Source organism: Suricata suricatta, chromosome 8 (genome assembly GCF_006229205.1).
Source record: "Suricata suricatta isolate VVHF042 chromosome 8, meerkat_22Aug2017_6uvM2_HiC, whole genome shotgun sequence".
Lineage (NCBI taxonomy): Eukaryota > Metazoa > Chordata > Mammalia > Carnivora > Herpestidae > Suricata > Suricata suricatta.
This window is the reverse complement of record NC_043707.1, coordinates 8,182,295-8,189,690: the sequence shown is the minus strand read 5'-3', so window position 1 is coordinate 8,189,690 and position 7,396 is coordinate 8,182,295. Positions and strand designations below refer to the sequence as shown.

At 56.4% G+C, this 7,396-nt stretch overlaps 1 protein-coding gene across 1 annotated transcript in view; it reads left to right on the top strand.

The window, feature by feature from the left end:
* Positions 1-7,396, top strand: part of EMP2 (epithelial membrane protein 2) — a 33,955-nt gene that overhangs the window by 217 nt on the left and 26,342 nt on the right. The gene's annotated exons all lie outside the window — the stretch shown is intronic.

Sequence of the window (7,396 nt, the reverse complement as noted above, 5' to 3'; positions counted from 1 at the left end):
CCCCGGACTGCTTCCTGCGCCTTTTGCGCCGAGGCGGGCGGGAAAAGTTCGGGGAGGAGTCGGGGCGGCTCCCCTCGCCCCCGCCGGTGCACTCCCGGGGCTCTGGGCGTCCGGCGCAGCCGTTCGTCGCGGGAAGGTCCCCGGCGGCGCCTTGGCGCACCGTCCCCCGCCTTACCGAGCGGGCGGGACGGGCTGCGCCCAGGCCGGGTCAGTGGGGACCCCCTCGGCTGCGGCTCCGTTGCGCCCCCCAGCGACCGGGAGCAACTTCCTTGGAGGAGCCTGGAGGCGCCGCTGGGAAGACGTTTCACCCTTCCCACTCTGGTTGGGGTGGGGGTCTTGCAGGGCCCCACCCATGGGTCCCAGAGAAAGGGGAGGCCGGACCTCGAGTATAGAGGGACTGTACACTCTCTAAATCCAGGATCCCAAACACCGCAAAGAGGCCCTGGTTTGGGGCTGACGTGGGGACATCATAAATGGGAGCCGGTTGAGGGTATGTGGACGTGAGGGACCCGCAGAGCGAAGCCTTCCCTCAGGGCCACAGAACCCACCCCTTATTTTTTGGAACAAGGCAGACAGCCCGGTTTCAGGTTTGGGGAAAGCCGCCCCGCCTCCTTCCAAGCTCCAAAGACTCTGTGGGGGGGCGGGTCAAGGGGGTGATCGTTTAATTTAGCCGTGAGGATAATGGAGAGGCCAGCCTGCAAAGTGACAGGCAGAGGAAGGCTAAGGGGCTCTGGAAGCCTGCAGCCCACATCATGTATGATCCCCTGACAAAAGGCACCTAGGAGGGGCAGATTCACAGGGACAGAAAGAGAAAGGACAGGTTGCCTGGGGCAGGGGCGGGGGTGGGGGGCTATTGCTTACATGGGTATGGAGCTTTTTGTAGGGGAGGGTGAAAACATTTGGGGTACAAGTGGTAGTGATGGTTACATGACATTTGGAGTATATTTAATGTCACCGAATTCTCCAATTACCAGTGCTTAAATGATCGGTGGTAGCTTGTGTGTATTTTTACCACGACTTAGAACAAGGAAAGTCTCCAGCCACCTTTGCTTCCATCTGAATTAATGAGAAGTCGCAGTGGCCGCTGACCGTTGCAAGCCACCTGTCCCAGAACTTGGCCTTGGTATACGGAAGTAGAAGTGAGGCTGAGGAAGGGACAGGAGCCCTGGTCTCCCGAGGACTCCGGGAGGGACGGGGATGGGAACTGAAGGTAATGGAGCCTTTGCAGGGCACCTGTGCAGCGTTCTGTGCACCCACGCTCTCCGCTTCTGGAAGTTTCACACAGCTGCCTCAGTCTCTGCTCCCAGGTGACAGGTGGGGAGAGCCAGGCTAGAGGCGTTAAGGCAGTTTCTCAAGAGCACGGAGCTAGTAAATGCCCAAAGCCAGACGTCCAACCTCCAGCTGCATCTCCTCAAGCCCTCCCCTTCTCCATCTGGAAAGGCCCTGACGGGTTTCCTGGATTGGGGTGGGGGTGGGGAGACCCTTCTGGAAAAAACAGGGCCCAGATGCCCATGGGGGCCTTTGCAGATGCCAAGCCCACAGCCGAGGGAGGAGCATGGGGGTGGCAGGAAGGCGCCAAACCTGTTTTCCCACTGAGGGATTTGGGATCTGCGGCCTCTGCCCCCACCAAAGATTGAGGAGCCAGAGTCACATAGCCTGGAGCCTCCTCTGTCCCCAAAGTGGGGAAACTGAGACTCACCTGAAATCTGGACACAGGCGGCCAGCCGGGTGGCGAGGCTCGGAGCTGCTGCTGCACCGCCCACCCAGCAAGTGACCACCCCCCTCTCTGACCACCAGGGCTCCATGGCATCTAACTGTAAATACAGGGCACGTCCATTCCACCACGCCTCCCCCATACAGGCACTTCCCAGGGGCCTCCCTTCCTGCCCTGCACGCACATGTGTCACCTAGATTTCCTTTCTCAGCCTCGCGTACGTAGTGCAGGCAGGAGCTGAAGCCACGTGCGTGTGCGTGCAGACTCTGCATTTTACAGCAACGACTGATTCATAGGTTGACTCAACCAGCCAATTTTTCACCCCCCGGGGACGCTCCTGGTTGATGGGGACACACAGCAGAAGCCAGCTCTTTGTCACAGTAAAGGCCGCCAGACGTGACCCGGAAGGGAAATCTGTGGAGACAAATATAGAAATGCTTTTCCAAGGCCAGAGGGATGGCCGTCGGATTGCTGGCTGGTTGCTGAGTCGTTTGGGAGGAAGAGTCCAATCACCCTCCTTGGGGGGCAGATGTGTGTGTGTGTGTGTGTGGCAACATGTGGCTGCTTCCCAGCTCTGTGGACAAGTGGGGCTCTGACAGAGCAGGGGTGGCGGCAGGGGTGGGCTGGGGTCCCAGGCACTGGGACTCGGGAGCAGAGTCCCTCGAGAAGAGGCAGGTGAAGGTCGGTGACGGGACTCCTGGGAGGGGAGAGTGTGCCCTGGGTGTCTCGCAGGCAATTGGCGGCGGCAGCTGGAATGGGGAAAGCAGGCAGCTGGCACCGTGGACAGACCAGGAGGCCTGACTCTTAGATGTTGGCTTCGGCTTGTCCAGGGAAGGAGTGGTGGGGTGGGAAAAGGAGGCTCCCCTTCTTGCCCCAGGCGCGACGGAGTCTGGCTCCCCTCGGGAGTTACCCAGAGTGCAAAGAGTAGAATCCTCTCCAGATGCATCTGGCTCTCATTAGGGGGGGGGGGAGTCTAAAAATATCAGAGGCAGAGCTGCCACCCAGCGAGAGTGCTGGGCTGGTAACCGGATACCCAGGGTGGGGGCTGGTGGTGTTGCTGTGACGCAGCACTAGCGTAGATCTGTTCCAGTCACTGGGCTCTTCCAGGCAGCCGAGCCTTGGGCAGAGGCCTGGGAGGGGTGGGAGCCGTCCGCACTGGGGGCAGCCAAGGGCTAAGATGGGGAAATTTCAAGGGCGTGAGAACCTTAGAAAGTCCCTGTGTGACAACGAGGGACACTCAAGAGCGATGGGGTGACGCGTCCAGGGTCACCCGGCTTGTCAGCAGAACCAGGGGGAGATCTGGTTCTAAGGGTGCACCGCCCAGGAGCTCAATGGCCTAGGGGTGGTTATTGGGTTTCCAGGCCAGGTCCCCAGGGTCAGGGTCCCTTATAATGACATGCCATCCACCTGGGATGCTGAGTCTTCCGTGCTCACATACCGATGGGAGAAAGGCAGGCAAGAAGGCACGCGCAGGCAGTGCGTCACTTCCCGCTGGGCATTGGGTCCCTCTTGGGCACGGCTGTTGGGCTCTGGGGGATGTGAGCCCATCCTGGGCAGGATGTAGGGAGGAGGGGCGCTGGAGGAGAACCAGCTAGATGAGTCCCTCCCTCCTTCCCATCTGAAGACGCTGTTGGGTTTGTTCAAGTGGTATCTGCAGTACCTAACGAGTAGTTGTCAACCGGAAGAGTTGAGCTCCTACATCGCCCACTGTCCCTGGCAAGTAGAGCTTCTGTTGATCGAAAAGGGAACTGAGGGTGAAAAGATTGCCCAAATTCCTGCCCTCTGTGGACAGGTTGGATGACCTCGGTTTCTAGAAGCTTCCTAGCATCGTTAAGTGGAGAGCCAGAGGAGGGGTTGCCAGGAATGGCCTTTGGCTTCAAGATTATCTTGAGAAATACAGGTGTAAACTCGCTATCACTGTGCTGGATGTAGGGACGGAGAAGCTAGGTCCCTTACTGCAGACCGCTTCCCCGTAGAGACGTCACTTTTTTTATTGTTTTTTTTTTTTTAATTTTTAAGTGTTTTTATTTATTTGAGAGAGAGAGAGAGAGAGAGAGAGAGAAAGAGAGAGCCTGAGCAGGGGAGGGTCAGAGAGAGGGAGGGAGACACAGAATCTGAAGACAGGCTCCAGGCTCTGAGCTGTGAGCACAGAGCCCGACGCGGGGCTCGAACCCACGAACCATGAGATCATGACCTGAGCCGAAGTTGGACGCTCAACCGCCTGAGCCACCCAGGCGCCCCAGGAAGTCACTTTGGACATGCCTGATTCTGACACTTCCGATCACAGAAGATCACAGATTGATCTGGCAAACCACCTTTGCTTAAAAAATAATAATGATTTTAAAATGTGCCATCCATCCATACAACCCAAAGTCGTCTCGTTGGTCTTGTTCTCATGACTGCTTCTCACAGTGTGTTGTCACTGGTGGCACACAAGATAGTTTTCGGAGTTCTGCAAGCTGAGCCTGAACCCATAAAGAACATTCGTGTCTTTTTCCTCAGTTGGGGTTTTGCATCTGCCTATACCCAGACCATTTCACAGATACAAGGTGAGGTTTTCACCTTTAAAATGCTTTTAGTTTCAACTAAAAATTATTAATCCACGACTCTGAGGATGTCGTGAATAAGCGCGGGTGATCCAGAGCCAAGAGCTCAGCCCTGGAGTGACCGCCATCTGGGAACTGGTGACCCTGTGACGGGGACAGATGCACGGTTCACGCTTCTGAAAACACCACCGGCCCTGGGGTTCCTGTGAGCTCTCCGCCCCAGCGTGGCTCTGCCAAGAGACCCCTGTGTTCGGCCTCCGACCTCGCTGCTGCTCAGCTTCCCAGCGAGTCTCCGCCTTTAATGCGGGTCCTTGTGCTGCCTGGATGACCTTGGACATTGCTCCGAGTCGAATATTGGTGTAGATGGGAACCGAGGGAAGGGCGATGGAGAGGCTGACTCGCCCCCTTTCATCTTGATGGAGATTATTCCGCAACTCTGTGCAGTGAGCGTATTTCCCTCTTTTCAAAGGAGGCTGTGGTCTGATGAGGGACGGGGTGGGGGTGGGGGTCCAAGGATGCTTGCACCTGGTCGAGAGGCATGGTTTCAGGGAAGCCCATGGTCGCGGTGGGCAGGGGTTTCCTTAAGCCCCCGTAGGACCCGAGATGGGCTTGGCGGAGTCCCTGGGATTTCCCCAAGCAGCGAAGGTTCTGGGCGTGCACCTGGGAATGGAGAAGGCAGGCAGCCACTGCTGGGAGGGACCCTGCTGGAGGAGCAGTGTGTGCAGGATCCAGGGAGGGAGCACTGGGCACGGAGCGGGAAGGGCAGAGAGGGGCCGGGGCGGAGGTGCGTTCCTCTGTGTCCCCAAGAACCTGGCTAGGGAGGCGGACATCATGATGTTCACACAGCATTGCTGCAGGGGCACACGGAGACAGAGACAGAGATTGGAAAATAGAAGTAACCTGATAACAACCTGAATATCCATTGGTTGGAACAGGACAGTTCAGAGAGGTTAAAAGGAACCGGGTTCTTCTGTGTGTCCTGGTAGAGAAAGATCTGTACATTGTAGCAAAGCGATCGGTGGGGGAAATGTGCGTTTTGTATGAAAACAAACAAGAACTAGCGGGGGTTCCTGGGGCCTCATAGGTATCATATGGGTGCAAGGAAACGTGTCATGAAGGACACATTAAAATAGATCAGCCGGCTGCCTCTGGAGAGAGGGGAGGGGAAGGGGCAGACACGGGGACCCCCGCCCGTCTGTGCCAGAGAGAATGTATTCACGAGCTTCCTCTGTATCTGAAGTTCCACGATAGTAAGATGCTCTTCCCTGAATTCGGCAAGTTCTGTGGGTTCGGGAGTGGGCAGCGTTGGGAGGCGGGCTGCCTGGTGGAGCGGCTGGGTGGGGGGTGTGCCATGCGGTAACCCGCGGCCAGGGTGATGGGGCCTCACCTCGGGAGGTGCCCCTGCGGAGTATTCCCCTTGGAGCACCCCACTGTGGGTGCCTCGTGGGTGGAAGGGGGTTCCTGCCTGGGTGCTGTTAATGGAACGGGGAGCAGCAGTGAATACAGTGAGAACCCCCAGAAAGGGTTCCAGGAGGCCTTGGGGAATGGGGGCTTTGGAGAGGATTCAGAGACACATCAGGAGCCGGGGCCAGAGCTGCGTTTTAGGTTGGAATTTGAGGGGAGTAGAAAATGGCTAAGATTCTGCCGTGGTTGTCCCTGGCAATAATAATAATAATTACCATTGCTATTGTTCTAGCGGGTGTGGGGTGCAGAGCAGTTTCCTTGGCCACGGGCTTTATATCCTTTTTCTCATTGAAGATGAACACCAACCCAGGGAGCCTAGTGCCTCAGTCGGTGGAGCCTGCAATCCTGATCTCAGGGCTGTGGGTTCGAATCCCACATTGGGTGTAGAGATTGCTTAAAAAGAGAATCTTAGGGACTCCTGGGTGGCTCAGTCAATTGAGCATCTGCCTTCAGCTCAGGTTATGGTCTTTCAGTTCATGAGTTTGAGCCCCACATCGGCTCAAATTCAAAGCAAGCACAGAGCTTGCTTCAGATCCTCTGGCCCCGCCCCCCCCCCCCCCCCCGCCCCTCTCCTGCTTACGCATGCACGCTCTCTCTCTCAAAAATAAATAAACATTTGGGGCGCCTGGGTGGCTCAGTTGGTTAAGTGACCAACTTCTGCTCAGGTCATGATCCCACAGTTCATGGGGTTGAGCCCCACCTCGGACTCCGTGCTGACAGCTCAGAACCTGGAGCCTGCTTCAGATTCTGTTATCTCCCTCTCATTCTCCCTCACTTGTGCTTTGTCTCTCTCTGTCTCTCAAAAATAAATAAATATTTAAAAAATTTTTTTAATAAATAAATATAAAATAAATAAACCTCTTTAAAAAGATGAACAACTGCTCTGTGAGGTAGAGACTGTTATAATTTCTGTTTATAGATGGAAAAATGGAGTCTTAAAATTTTTGCTTCACACAGCTGCTGTGTTTGGATTTGAATCCAAGTCTCGTGGACCCCATAGACCCTGTTGCACTTGATGTGCCCCGTCATGCCCCTCTTTGTAAAAACAGACATCTGCATCCTCCTCTTGAGATAATCCTGGCCCATTGGGCCAGGGAAGTTCCTTCGTTAACACCTGTTCTGGTGGGTGTCCCAGAGGCTGGCATTCTTCCTCCAAAGTCAGCCATCTGGGCAGGCCTGAGGGTCCCGGGCCTGAGCTTTCCACCCCCCAGCGTGTCTCACGGAGGACAGACTGCCCCTCCCGTAGGCCATCCTGACCGCCCTGTTTCAGGTGCATGTGGAATGGCATTCTGGGAATTACGCTTTGGACGGGAACCTTGCATCTAAAGCAATCCATTCGTTCTGCGGGTCTTTGCTGAAGGCGAGGGCTGGTGGATGTGGGGACCCATCGTCGAGGTCACTGGGGTACCTCCAGCCTCCAGCACCGAGCTGACGGGCAATAATAGATGCTCAGTGAATCTCTGTCCTGTGAAGAGCGGAGTGAGAGAGAGTCACTGCAGAGTCCTGGGCTCCCTTCTTTTCCGCTGGACCCAGAGGAGGATCCCAGAAGGAGGTTCCAGGGGTGGGCCAGGAGCCAGTGGGGGGGCCGCAGGGGGTGAGAAGGGAGGGGAGAGACTTGGGGGGGTGGGCGAGATCACAGGGGCAAGGACACTAGCTGTTCCCTCCCTCCTGT